At 41.6% G+C, this 15,169-nt stretch overlaps 1 long non-coding RNA gene across 3 annotated transcripts in view; it reads right to left on the bottom strand.

Annotated features, from left to right (window-relative positions):
• Nucleotides 1–352: 352 nt before the first annotated feature.
• LOC102005842 overlaps nucleotides 353–15,169 on the bottom strand; it is a 36,638-nt gene continuing 21,821 nt past the window's right edge. Inside the window, exons 5-6 of one of the 3 annotated variants that reach the window (XR_261967.2) lie at nucleotides 14,674–14,722; nucleotides 13,874–14,019 (exon numbers count right to left, since the gene is read on the bottom strand). This is a non-coding gene — a long non-coding RNA (uncharacterized LOC102005842). Of the gene's footprint in view, nucleotides 4,195–13,873; nucleotides 14,020–14,673; nucleotides 14,723–15,169 lie in introns of those variants that run through there. The other 2 variants (XR_001235211.1, XR_001235212.1) reach the window with 2 other exon arrangements.

The raw sequence follows: 15,169 nt of genomic DNA, 5'->3' as shown, positions 1-15,169 counted from the left end.
ATGCAAAAATGTGTGGAACTTCAATAATAGCATATAGGAAAATGGACTGTTCTTAGGCTTAAACTAAGACTTTATAGTCTATGAATGTATATGTAAAATACATAGAGAAAGTCTTTTTAAAAAAGGCCTGGAAAGTATCAACACCAATATGATAACAGTAACCCCTGGGAAGGGGAGGAGGCTAGGAGAAGAGGTGGAATAAACCGCAGCGTTGTTTTGATGCTTTACGTATTTATTTATGTATCAGTTGTATAATTTGAAAAACAAAAAGCAAACATACAACAACAAAAACGTCAAAATTAAGTCATGGTGCACACTACAATGAACACTTATTTAGAATACATAAAAAAAAAAAAAAACCCAGTGTGGAATAAACCAAAGCATACAAGAATCAAAAAATTCCTCCCTGGGGCTGTCAATGGCTTTGTACAAAATCGTATTCTTTTTGGGTAGCTGTCCTTGAGGAGCAAAGAGAGCAGAGGGCAAGGGGAGCTGCTGATCCTACCTCCAGCAACTGACAGGCCCCGGTGAGAAGGCAGGTGAAGTCACTTGCTGGTTATCTTGAAGCAAACTCTCTCCCTGCAAGGACTCAGATACGCTACCAGTACTGATTTGTTCTTGGCAAAAGTCAAGGTCTTCAGAAGCACTAATTAAAACTACAATGTATTGGTAAGTTATGCTTCTAGGCAAAATGAAACCAGATGGTAAATTAGTATTTCTATAGCATATGTTCATGACAAAGAAAATAAGAGATAACTTTTGAAAAAATCTACATAAACGCCATGTGGTTGATTAAAGGTAACTGACTAAAAGAGTTCTAAACCATGGCCCTTGGAACCTGGCAAGTAACTGCGTGGTAGAATACTGGTATGCCTAAGGCCCTGGGTTCCAATCTCAGAACTAGATAAATAAAATAAAATACCCCTAGTACCATCAAATAAATTAATTAATACGTCCACAGTAGATTGACTATAGAGGCTGAGGCAGGAGCATCACTTGAGCCCAGGCAGTAAGGGATCAGCATGGGCAACACAGCAAGACCCTTTCTCAAAAATAACAGGAAAACTGAATTAATCAAAAGGAGTTGAGAGTGTAAGTACTGAATAAAGAGGTCATGGCATTCTTTTTATGAGCAAAATATTTACGTCTTCTTGGAAATTCACTTTCGCAAAGAAGCTTCTCCCTTGGAAAGAAATATTTTGTCCATAAGAGAACTCTAAACAGCGTGGTGCTGCTGTGTGGAGTTGTACTGACTTCTTGTCATTCAGCTTGCAGACTCTGCTAGTGAGAGACGCCCCTTGCTTGGTACTTGCACTGCACAAGAGTCGGGTTTCTGTTGGTTTCAGTGGACCCATGAACTCCTGGGGAGGTTTTGCTTGACTGGCAGAGCTCAGTCAAGGCGTGTGGGAGCCTCAGCTGGCCCTCTAGCTGGACCGGACATGCTGCATTTCCAGGCTAGGCTCCCTGCTTGCCCTTTTGGTGCAGGGAGGTCATCCCACCCAGCCTGTGATTCAGTGTTCTGCTGGGGAGTTCTGAAAAGCTGTGATTCAGGCAGGGCACCAAAGGGCCCTGAATGAAGGGAAGGAGGAATGAATGGAGAGAACCATTTGGATGAAAGTGCCATGGGGTATTAAAAAGGATGGGGCAGCTGGGTGCTACAGAAAGCGTCCCTTGCTTAAAATACACTCTCTGTAAGCATGTCAGTCACCAGTCCTCCAACAGTCATTCAGTTCTTACCCCCTACTTGGGTACAAATTTGCAAAATTACAGACCACCAGTGTGGCCATTAATGGAGTTTATTGTGAAACACACACAAAAAGAAAAAAAAGTCCATTTACAATCCATACAACGTTATTAACACTCTGAATGGAAGAACAAGCAATTTCAGTAAATATATACACAGCAGCAAACCCCTACATTGTTACTCAAATACACCGGCACTCTCTCTTTAAAAAAATATACTAAGCAAAGGAAAGATGTATTATGCAAAACAGGGGCAACTTGAAACAGGATTCAAACACTGGATTCCATCATTTCTGTGAAAGCTCACTCTGGTCCTTTGCTATTAATACCACAGATGGACACAGCCAGTGATGGGCTGAGTGGGGCTGTGGAGCAAAGCTGCTCCTTCAGACTAATGAAGGTAAGAATGCAGCTCTTGAGAAAGAGCAAAGGAAAGGTATGGGAAAGTTGAATCCTTCAAAGAGAGAAAGAGAGAGAGAGAGAGCAAGAGAGAGAGAGAGAGAGAGATCTTCAATTAACCGGACTCGTTTACTAGCCATAACTGTACTCAGGCCAGTTCAGCTGAAACTACCTGGTAACCTTTGTGGTGGCTCTGACTGAGACATTCCACTCCGGGCTCACACCCTCTCCAAGGCATCTCAGCCCAACCCCCTCTGCCCAGTGCAACTCTTCCTAGCCCCCTCCCCTCCACCGCCCCCAACAGAGTGGAATCCAGGCAAGAGCAGCCCTCACCTTGACCACCGCTACCGGCAGGGCAGCTCTCCTGAAGGGCTGAGCAACAAACCCCAGGCTCACCTCCACAAGCATTCGAAGCATTTCAGAGCAGCCCAGAAAACAAAAGAAGCAAACACAACCTGTCCTTACCCGCTTCTTAAAAAATTGGAAGGCTGAGCATTTCTTGACTGGAAATCCATTCATGTCTTTGTTTACCATTTTCCACAGTGGGGACTTCACGGTTATAGATCCAGGGTGGCACCCGCCCGGCTAGGACATCTGCTTCTCTTTTCTCTCCTTGAGACAGTGAACGAAGACCCGGCGGGATGGAGAACGGAGCGGGGCTCAGTTCTTCACGCGCACATTCTGCAGCACCGGCTACTGCAGCAACCTCTCCTGACTTTCACTTGCCACCGGCAGGAGCTTTTCTCTTTCCATCCTTGCTGCGAAACGCAATCATCACCGCTACAGGGGTGGAGGGCAGGACGCGGCGGGATGCGGGGATCTCCAGGGAGATGCTCTGCCGGCCCGGGCGGGAGAAGGGTCCCCTCCCCGCCCCCAGCTACCTCGCTGCTTCGAGGCCGGGCGGGGAGCGAGGCGCCGCTCCAGGTGATGCGCTTCTGGAGGCTGCTCGAGAAGAGAGCTGTTTTTGATTGTGCAAGTTCCAGTGGGAGCTGTAGTTAAGCAGCCGGGCGAAGGAGTAAGAAAGAACAGAAGCCAGAGGGAGGCAGGGAGGGAGAGCCGCGCCAGAGAGGCAGAGGGAGCGAGAACGCAGCGAGGCTGGAAGAAGCAACGATTCATGCATATCTGATCAGGACCAGGGGATGGACAGAAGGCGCCACGAGCGCAGGACTCGCTGGACAGCAGTTGACTTCCCTGACAGGGCCACTGGAGTCGCGTTCTCTGTTAGAACGTTTAAACCAGAGTTTCATATGAAATGTGGACTCTTTATGCTCATTCAAGTTCTTTTGATACCTGTTCCAAGATAATAGGTTCTCTACAGCAATGCAATCAGATGTATTCCCGACCTGTGCAAAGGTGGAAAGAGCCGAAATCGAGTGCAAACATCGGTGTAACAATGGGAGATCTCTTACTACACAGACTGTTCTCCAGCCTGCTCTCCCACACCGGTCCTACTAAAATGGGCAGTGGGGAAGGTGTTTGTGTCTCTCTTCACTAAAGAACTCCGGTAAAAACAGAAACACATGGACATATACAAAGTATTTTATGCAGAAATCCACAAAGCAGTACCAAAAAGTATTACTGAATCCATTTAATGGAGCAGAAGCTCTAGTAAACAAGAGACCTACTTTTGCTTCCTATCCAGGGAAAATGTATCTCCCAATCTTAATTGTGTTATCCTTTGTACATTAAATTCATGTAAGAAAACCACTTAATGTTGTGATTTATTTTTCCATTTTTTACTCCTTATTGTTGGTATTTTATGGGATTTTAAGAAATAGAGTTCATAGCTAGATGGAGAGAGCAAAGAAAATAAACTTGGCATCTGACGGGCACTGCTGTGACATCACTGTGTGGCTCTCTGCCAGTCACCTGACCTCACTGTGCCCTTCAGATGCTGCCTCATGCTGAAGATGGAGGCAGCCACTCATCCTTTCATTCCCTCCCTCATTCATGCGTTTGGTCACTTGCTTGTTTGCTGTGTCATTCCATTAATCCATCCGATCTCGATGTAGCAGGTGTCCCCAGGATGCGGGGCCTTTTCACAGTCTCCTCCTGGGAATATGATCAGTACATAAGGGAAAGACACAGTGTCACCGTGATGCAACTAAGTCCCCTTGTTAAAAATAACAAGCTTGACGTTGTTAAACTATTTACGTGGCAGGCTTGGGAAAAAAATAGAAACATGCAAGCTATTTGGGGGAAGAGATGCACTGGTTCCATTGAAGCCCAGTGTGAATCTCTACTGTTGGGCCGGATTTGGAGGGAATAACGGTGCAAGCTTGTTTGCTAAATACCTTACGTTTTTCAAAAGGAAAATGCCACACAGCCCAATAGTATGATAACCGAGAGACAAAGAATTATTCTTTTGGAGAGATATATTAAGTTGTCTAAGATGCAAAACAATGTTATTTACAACACTGATAGGTTTTATGGTTCTTCTAGAGTTCACTTGTCTTTTTTTTGTTTTGAAACAGAGTCTCACTATGTAGTTCAGGCCGGGCTTGAGCTCACTTTGTAGCCCAGGCTGCCCTCAGACTCACAGGGATCCTCCTGCCTCTGCCTCCCAAGTGCTGGGATTTCAGGTGTGCATCATTACACCTGGCTAATTCATTTAAAATTGTAGTAGTTCAAAGGGAATTGTTTTGGGATGGTAAAAATGTTCTCTTTCGTGATTATGGTACTGGTTACAAGACTATGCATTGGTCAAAACTCACGAGACTTCATATATGAAAAGGGAAGATTTATGCTGCAGGTAAATTATCCAATGGACCGCATTAAATCAATGGTGCCAGGTGTGGTGGTATGCTCCTGTAATCCCAGCACTTGGGAGGCTGATGCAGGAGGATTGTTGTGAGTTCAAGGCCAGCCTGGGCTACAAAGTGAGCTCAAGGCCACCTGAACTGCATAGTGAAACCCTGTCTCAAAAAGACAAAATAAATAAATAAATAAACAAACAAACAAATAAATAAATAAATAAAAGCAATGGTGATCTGGGCGTGGTGGCACAGGCCTGTGGTCCCTGCACTCTGGGAGGCTGAGCCAGGAGCATCATAAGCCTAGCTTGGGCAACTTAGCCACTTACAGAGATCCTTCAAAATAAAAAATATGAAAGGGCTAGGGATGTACCTCAAAGTGAAGGCCCTGAATTCAACCTCCAGTACCTCCAAAAGAAACCTTCCAACAAACAAAGAGAACAGTGGTACCATTCTAGTTCTTACCCTTCCCCAAAAGTATTCCTAACAAGTTTTTACCGGGTATGTAGGAGTGGCTCACTAAGCAATCTGGTGAGAAGGGGCCCTAGGGTCTTGCTTTGACTCCAGTTTCCCCGGGCATGCGTACTGGTTTTAGATAGACTCTTCATACTTGGGTAAAGAGCAGACAGACTGTGGGGAGGAGGCGCAGACAAAGCTACATACTATCTCTTCCAGCCCCCACCTGCCTTCCTAGCTGTTGCTGCCATTGTCACCTAGTCCATGGTAGAGACTGTGAATATAAAGCTCAGTGGTTTCTGTCACTAAGCAACTCTTAGCCTGGCACAGAATTGCCCATCTATCTCTGTAAAGCTTTAAGTCCACACTGGTTTGGAGGAGGGCACGGGGGAGAACGGAAAGTGGGGAGGCCGTGGTTTTCCTTGAGAGGATGTTTCAGTGCGTAGCCTGGAAAAATTCTAGATGACATCAGAGAGCAGGGATATTGAACAGGTAGAATCACCCTTGATTTCAGACTCTATTCTGGTCAGTGCGATAATAGAGAAGTGTGTTAACTGCATGCTGGGCACTCTGGGAAAATCAAAACACCTTTCACCTCGCCCTGACCTCCATTTTCATAAATCAGGGCCCAGAATGACTACTCTTTACTAAGCATGTCCTTTGACAAGTCATTGTTAATAAGTACGAAAGGCATGTAGGCTATCTCTTGTAATACAAAAGAAAGTAGCCCCTGGATTCTTGCAACATCTGTTTATTGTTGCAATGTAATTAATCAATGTATTTACCTCTTTTGCTCACCAAATATACTTGTTCATTTTTGTACTCCCAATGTGCAGTGGAAGGGGCCGGGATTTAGCTCAGAGGTAGAACGCCTGCCTGGCAAGCTCAAGGTCGTGAGTTCGATTCCTGGTACAGGAAAAAAAAATGTGCAGTGGAAGTGCCTGGGCTGATGAATGGTTTTCAAATGAATTAAATACAAAAAAAAAAAAAGAAAAATTGAAGTTGACATCAGTGACCCTGGCGTGGAACTATTTACAGGGATCATTAAATACCTCTGAGATTCTTAAACCATTATGTTAACTCCCATTATAGTCATGTCCTTGACATTTCTTCCTTTAGCCTCAGTGACATTGTGACCCTGGGATGCTATGCCTTTCATTCCATTTTATGGAAAATCCTAATGTTAGAAGCAATACTTTGAACCTCTATTTGCTTTTTGCAGTTTTGCCCATCCTCCTCCCGCAAATACACACAGACAGGGAGACTGACGACCAGTGTATTCCTGGAGTGGCAAGAATTCTGTGTTGATTTAAAAATCTTATCATTAACTTAATCGTGTAATGTTCAACAAGATCGCTCAACATACTGAGCCTCAATTTTCTCATCTATAAAATAATAATTAAATGTTTTTGTCATTTCCAAATTATATATGTTTCCTGGCCAGCCTGGGCTATAGAATGAGTTCAAAACCAGCCCAAACTATGTAGTGAGACCCTGTCTCAAACAAACAAACAACACACAAATAAACACAAATTATATATGAAAGTGCTTTGCAAAGCAGTAAGCGTATGTTTTTGTAAAGCAAAAGTACTGCTCTAGTACTTTTTAGAATGTCTGTCTTTCCACAGATTAAAGTGGTTTGTGTAACATATTTAGTTGTTGAATGGAATGTGATTTTTTTTTTCTGTAGTACCCTGGAAAACACAAAAGATAATAAACAATAAAATACCTGCTTAGTGACAAATGTTCCTAAGGACAAAGGTATACAAATAGATCATGATGAATGTTTTATATCCTTCTTTGAGCTAGATGATTTTATCATGTGCTTAGAACTCCAGCCCCAAAGGTGGTAATGTACACAATTATAAATTAAGAAACTTCCCAAAGTTTTATGTGTATGTGTGTGTGTGTGTGTGCGTGTGTGTGTGTGCACACGCACACGTGCACTAGGAAACAAGCCCGAGGCCCTAAGCGTTGTAAGCAAATACGCTACCAGCTGAGCTGCATTCCCAGTCCTTCGGGCCTGATTTTGTGCTCTCAAAGGACGAAAGAGTTATCTTTCTCAAAAAAATTGTGGAATTTTTCTTTGGTTTCATCAAATTAGATTTCTTTCATTTAATTCAGACATATATCACAGGAAAGTTACAAAAGGAAAACCGAAACTAACACATCATTTTGTTTTTATTTGTTAATATTTTTTTCTTTGAGAGATCTATAACCCATACCAGAATGAGTAAAATGGTAGAATTTTGCAGAGAAGATTCCAGCAGTGAAATACGAGGCTCATTTTTCTAGGAAAGAGATTCAGTAAGAATTAAAATGATCCAGCTATTATCATTTTAAGCTAAGAGAAATCATATGCAGCTTGCAATCAAATCAGCATTTATATCTATCTTTTTCTTTTATAATTTTTTAAATGCCCCAGGGATCCACTCAGGGCCTTGCATATGCCGGGCAAGCCCTGTACCACTGAATCTCACCCTCTCAAATGTCTTATTCTAATTGGCAGATAGGTCAAGTATTTCCATTGTTATTTGACACTTACCATACACCAAGTATGTGCCAGTTATCACACTTACAAGAAAGAGAACAATGATTGCAGCTACCTACACATGGCTTAGCAAAGCCCATTGAATCACAGCACTTCGTAGCTCCTCAGTTCAGGAGTACCTGTAGCAGCGATTAAAAATGCACGGCATCCCCCCACGCCTCCCCGTTCCTTGTTTTGACCTGGGCCTGCTCCCCCACGCAGGCACCCACACACCTCTCTCTGTTTTTGCTGTCTTTGGTTCTATGATAAAATGGTGCTAAACATGTATATGACATAGTCTCTTCTGTCACAAAAGCATAAAGAAATCTGCTCTTTCTCGTGGCAATGTGACAACATGTAGCCTAAGGGGACAAATCAATTTGCTCGAAGCTTCTCATTTGAATATTAGTGATAATTCATTCAACACCAAAGATAAATTTTGCAGCTCCTCCAGATTTCACAATTTATATGATTATTTCTTATCCCTTGTTTAAATCGTTGAAAGAAGTTAGAACCTGCAAAGATTGTTTACTTGAAGGAAAATGTGTTCCTTTGCACTCCCTTTTGATCTGACCTTCCTTGTTATAGTGATCGCTTGTCTCCTCGCTCAGGTCGTTTTCAAAGACACAGCAAGACTTTATCATCCTGTGAATCTCGCTGATAGAGAGATCTGGAAAACGTTACCAATATGCACACTCGGAGATACAGAGACATATGTACACACCCAGTGGGACTGAAGGTCATTATCATTTGTGAATTGGATGGCCTTCTGTGTGACCTTGAAATAGCAATAGATTCTACAGCCTTTTTTATAAGATGCATTTTTGGGGTATTGTTAATTATTCACTTTTTTTTCTGTCTTTCAGCATTCAGCCTTTGAGATCCAGTTCAAATGATCTCTTAACTGATGGACCCAGAGGTTATATTTTCAATTTAACTTGCCAAAAGGTGTTCATTAGCTACTTTTCTATGTGCAGCACCAATGAACCATGACACGGGAGGGTTGCCCCTGTCAATCTTCCCCTGTGCTGTGTACATGACAGAATAGGCTGTTGTGCTTGGTATTGATTGAAATACTCTCGAGGGTAGTGAGTAGCCAGAGTCGCGTTTTCTCCACTGTGGAGCCATGATCTGTAGTTTTTTCTCTTTGTGTACCACGAAACAGAGCTGAGTCAATTTCTCAGATCATTCAAATCTGTTGAGGCTTACAGAGAAGTGCGAGTGAGGTGGGGGGCAGATAATGTCCAGCGGCAGGAGCCCCTGCAGCAAAGGGACAAAGAACCACCCGGGAACCTCGCATCCTATTATTCGAGAAAATGCTGTGCCTTAGGGTGGATCAATCCCTGAGCATGACTGCTTTCAATTTGACATTCTTTCAGTCTTCCTAGGGTTTATCTGTTTTGTAAATTGTGCTCACTTAAACCGAACTCAGTCTCATCCAGCTTATTTTATTTTCAAGGAAAATCAGCCATTATAAATACGGTATGAATTCAAAATTGTTAGAGTGGCAATAATGAACGTTAAAATTAATGACATGTCCTTTCAGATCAATACAGTTTAGTAGCATTAGCATGGGCTTTTCTGTTAATTCACTTGAATCCTCTTTCTACCACTTACTGGCCATGTGACCGTGCAAGTGAAAATAGGCAAGACAGCAAAATACTACCTAGCAATTTGCTTGTTGGGAGAATTAAAGGGAATATGATACACACATGAGTGTATATATACTTAGCACTGTATGTGTGATTGTGTTTATATGCGTATGTGACGGTTGAAAACATGGCGATAAATTCTTCAGTTATGCCCCCACTGACAGATGGGGTTTGTGTCTTCTTCCCTTAAATCGGTATGGGGCTAATTCAGTACGGTGAAAGGGATGGTATTTGACTTCTGAGGTTAGCTCGGGGAAGGCCATGGTTTCCCTCCCTCACTCACAGAAACATTCTTACTTGGAATCTGAGCCACTGTGTAAGCAGTTTGATTGCTCAGTGGCCACCATCGGTTGAGGAAGCCCAAGTAACATGGAGAGGCCAAGAGTAGGCATTCTGGTTAATGAACTCAGTCAAACCCACTTTCAAGTCAACCCAACCAAAGCTCTCAGGCATGAGAGTGGAGAAAAACATAGATAATTCCAGGGCTATAATATTCCTGTCATCCCAGTTGTTGAGATTTTTCAGCTAAGGTTTTAGACTTCATGGTTTTAGAACTACATTCTCTGAGCATAAGATGGTGTTTTCTTTTGATCTACTTCCTGGGCTCTGTGGGAAACCTTGAAGACCAAAAGAAATGTTTAGTTATAGTGGTTGATAACTTAGATTGGAAATGTTTGAATAGATGTAAAGAATTGGTGGAGTCAAAGGATGGGTTTCTCTGATAAGCAACATAATCTCAGAGTTTATATATTGGTACTGGTTTAGCTCAAGCTGCCATACAAAGTAGCACAGACTGGACTATTTAAACAATAACATTTATTTTCTCACAGTTTTAGAGGCTGGAAATCCTATTTCAAGGTGGCTGGACAGTTGTTTTCTGGTGAAGGCACTAATGCGATTATGAGGACCCTGTCTTCATGAAGTCTTTGATATTTAATTGTCTCCCGAGGACCCATGTCCAATCACTATGACACTGAAGGTTTAGGCTTAAACTTAAAGATTTTTAGGGCACATAAATCAATCCAGAGCAGTGAAACTATTTCTAGTGCTGATGTACTCCCTTTCCATATCAAAAAGTGAATATTATTATATGGCTTGCTAAATAAGTAATATGTGGGAAAAGCTTTCAAAACTCTTGTCAACCTATCTGACAAAAGGCTTATGTAACTTCCACATAAAAGCGCTCCTACAAAGGTATAAGAAGAAGACAAATATCTTTAATAGAAAAGATGCCTAGAATATAAGAAACAAACCAATAAAGGCATAAACCAGAAGAACAAAAATAAATATATGTTCAGATGCTAAAATTTCTGATGGGTAAGAAAATGCAATTTAAAATAATGGAAAACCATTTTTGACTTATCAGGTTAGAAATTATTAAGATGTTATACATGAAAAGCAGACAAGAATCTGGGAGATATAGCATTCTCATATACTTACAGGGACTATAAATATTTTTGAAAAGAACTGAACAACACATACACAAAATTTAAAGGTATCAATCCACTGACCTAGTAACCTTACTTCTAGAATGCACCCTTTGAAAGTATAAACACTCATTTACCTAGCTCTATGAAAAGGACATTTATTACAGGGTTGATTGTAACAGCAAGAATTTGGGGAAAGAGGACACGATCAAATTCATGGGATAACCATATTAAAGAATATTATTCAGCTATTAAATGTGAATTTAAAAGCTTTCAGCCAGGCATGGTGATACACACCTGTAATCCCAGCACTCAGGAGGTTAAGGCAGGAGTATTGTTGTGAGTTCGAGGCCAACCTGGGCTACATAAGTGAGTTCAAGGTGAGCCTGAACTGCATAGGGAGACCCTGTCTCAAATAGACAAAAAAAAAAGAAAAGTTGAAGCTAGTTACTTCAGGAGCTGGATGGAAGAGTGTGCAATATTGTGTTTACTATAAGCAGGTATTACAATTGTGGTGAAAAACATTTTAAATCTTATGGCTGGACTATGCACCCAGACTGTCTCACTTTTATAGGAGTCTTTGTTTCTTCTGTTTGAAAAGTTCCATTCATTCGTTTATGATTGTGCACTTCATAAATTTGAGGTGCTACGTGTAGTACTAGGACATTTACAAAGGATAGTAGGTACCAGTACCTGAGAACTGTGGGATGTAACATAGCTGAAGCTCTTCTAACCTAAACCCTACATTCTGTAGATGATGGAATCAAGGCCCAGAGACAGAGAAACTGAGATGACTTAGGTAACTGCATAGTAAGTGACATTACACATGTCTGAACTCTACACAAAATTAAAATAAAAACACAGTAAAATGGATTCATGAAGCAACGAGATTAATTGGGAACTCAATTAATCCCTACCTACTGAGTTTAGAACTACATAGTAGGGCTGGGGATTTAGCTCAGCGGCACAGCACCTGCCTAGCAAGTGCAGGGTTGTGAATTTGATTCCTGGTACTGGAAAAACAACAGCAACAACAAAAGAACTATATGGTTGTTATGGTTTGGATCTAAAATATACCCACAAATCTCATGTTTGTGGAATGGAAGGAACATAGATGAGGGGGGAGGGTGCTGCATTTATCAGTGGATTCCTCCATGGATGAGCTCAGGAGCTGACTGTGTAGTCAAGGGGTGAGACCTGGCTGGGATACTCGGGGTCGTGACCTGAGAGGTTTTCTTGTCCCAAACTCCCCACTTCTCTCTCCACTTCCTGGTTGCTATAGGTTGCACACTTTTGCCTTAGTTATTCCCCTCTGCCAGCCTTTTTCTTCCTCGGAGCCTTCCAACCATGGACTGAAAACTTGAGCAAAAATAAATCTTTCCTACTGAAATTGCAGTGCCAGAAATGGTATAAAATTTCTAAACAAGATTGTAGGAGAGTAACAATAGTCAGTACACTGCATATTGTTATCGTCAAAGTAGTTGCTCATATTACAAGATATAGAAATGAAAAATTGATCAAAAATATAGGTACAAACCTTTCTTTTCAATGAACTAATAGCAATTAGCAGTATAACTATCTCAACTGGGGTTGTTAATTAATTGTGTGTGTATTTTTTCCTTTTCCCTTCCTTTTCTCCTTTCCCCTATCCCAGTTTTTTTTTCCTTTTGAACAGTTTCTTCCTATGCACAATATCTATTGTACATTTTGGATCTTATATACTCTTTCAGCTTCTTACACTAGGGAGACTATGATATTTATACATGCAAGTCTGATTTATTTCACTTATGAGTACGGTTTCTAGTTGCATCTGTTTCTCTATAAATGTCTCAACTTTATCCTTCTTCATAGCTGAGTAATACTCTATTGTATAAAAATACCACATCTTTTCTATCCATTTCTCAGTTGATGGGCATTTGGATTATTTCCAAGATTTAACTATGACAAATTGTGCTGCTATAAACATGGGTGCACATATATCGCTGCGGTATGATGCTTTCAATTCTTCTGGGAAAACAACCAGAAGGGGAATAGCTGGTTTGAATGGGACCTCTACTCCTAGTTTTTTGAGGAATCTATGCACTGATTTTCACAGTGGTTGCACGAGTCTGTATTCACATCAACAGTGAAGAAGAGTTCCTTTTTCCCCAGAGCCTCACCAGCATTTGTTATTGGTTGATTTCTTGATGGTAACCATTCTTTCTGAAGAGAAATGGAACCTCGGTGTTGTTTTAATTTGCACTTCTCTTTTTTTTTTCCATCTTTTTGAGACAAGGTTTCACTATGCTGTTCAGACTGGCCTTGAGCTCACTTTGTAGTCCAAGCTGGCCTTGAACTCGTAATGATCCTTCTGCCTCAGCCTCCTCAGTGCTGGGATTACAGGCATGTGCCACCATGCCCAGCTTCCATTTCTTGAATGACCAATGATGTTGACCATTTTTTCATATTTTAATTTGCTATTTGTATTTCTTCATCTGAGAAGTGTGTGTTCTCAGGTGCTCGTTTTTGGATTGGCTCTTTCTCTGTTCTAGATATAAGTCCTGTGTCTTTTGTCTTTTTTTTTTTTTTGAGACAGGGTCCTGCTATGTAGTTCAGGCTGGGTTTGAGCTCATTTTGTACTCCAGAATGGATTCAAACTCTGAACGATCCTCCTGCCTCAGCCTCCTGAGTGCTGGGATTATAGGCAAGCGCCACCACACCTGGCTTTGTCTTTTGTCTTTTTGAGACAAGATCCCACTATGAAGTTCAGGTTGACTCTGAATTCACTATGCATTGTAGGGTAGATTGGAACTTGCACAGATCTTCCACCCTCCCAAATTTTGGGACTGTAGGCATGTGCCACCACACCTGGCAGTTGAAGAGCCCTACATGATCAGATAATCTCCACATTACAGAATTTCACTGAAAGAATAGTCAATAATCTTATTTATTTATTTATTTATTTATACAGTCTCACTACATAGTTTACACTGAAGTCAAACTCAGATGTACTTCTCTCTTTGCCTCCTGAGTACTGGGATTGCAAGGATGCCTGGCTTCAGGTTGATTCCTATAGTAGCCTGTAGAATAAAGTTTATTTTTTAATTAATTAATTAATTAATTCTTTGCATGAAGGGGGGCTGGGAGGTCAGTGGCTCAGGATGGGCAAAGACAAAGACACTATGATGCATACACAATGATAGGAGGGGTTAGGGGAAGATTCAAGGTCTGTGGAAGATTCAGATGACCCAGGGGCAATAGATAATTTAGGGTGACTCAGGAGGGCAGAGATGATCCCACGCTAAGTAGGCTCTTTCCTGGAGTGTTTTAAATTTATTATTATTATTATTATTATTGGTCTTTTTGAGACAGAATCTCACTGTGCAGTTCAAGCTGGCCTTGATCTCACTTTGTAGCCCAGGCTGGCCTCAAACTCTCAATGATCCTCCTGCCTCAGCCTCCCGAGTGCTGGGATTATAGGCGTGCGCCACCACGCATGGCTGCAGTGTTTTTAATCTTAGTGGTTTTAGTTTAGTCTTAGTGGGTGGGAGAGGATGGCCCATCCCTAAAGAGTTAATGGGAAATCTCAGAAGCGTGATTCTCATAGTTCCGTGACTCTGTTTATCCCTTAGTGAAGTACACAAAATTAGCCACTGTGAACCTGTGGTCCCCAACAGCTCTTCACCCTGTGTGGGGCAAGACCAGTGATGATGAGTATTCTTTCAAGTACTTACTGGCCATTTGTGCTTCTTTTCCTGAGAAGTGTCCATCCACTGCAGTCACCTATTTTATAAAACCGGACATGTGGATCCGTGAAACAGAATAGATCCTATAGAAACAACCCCAGGCACATCCAGCCATCTGACGTTTGACAAAGGGGCCAAGAGCACATGCTGAGAGAAAGACAGCCACTTTAACAAATGGTGCTACACCAACTGGCTGTGTACGTGCAGAAGACTGAATCTAGAGCCCTACTGCTCATCATGTACTGAACTAAAATCAAAATGGATCACAGATCTAAACCTTAAAAGAGAAACAATCTGCTGGAAGATAAAATAGGTAAAATTCTTCAATAGGTGTAGGCAGGGACTTCTGAACAGAACCACGGTGGAAGAAGAAATGATATCAAGAATCAATAAATTGGATCAAATCAAATTGAAAAACTTCTGCACAACAAAGGAAGCAACCAAATAAGTGAAAAGAGATCCTACAGAATGGGAAAAATATTTT

This window comes from Chinchilla lanigera, unplaced genomic scaffold, assembly GCF_000276665.1.
Source record: "Chinchilla lanigera isolate Chin_1 unplaced genomic scaffold, ChiLan1.0 scaffold00038, whole genome shotgun sequence".
Classification (NCBI taxonomy): Eukaryota; Metazoa; Chordata; class Mammalia; order Rodentia; family Chinchillidae; genus Chinchilla; species Chinchilla lanigera.
This window is presented reverse-complemented; position numbering and strand designations above follow the sequence as displayed.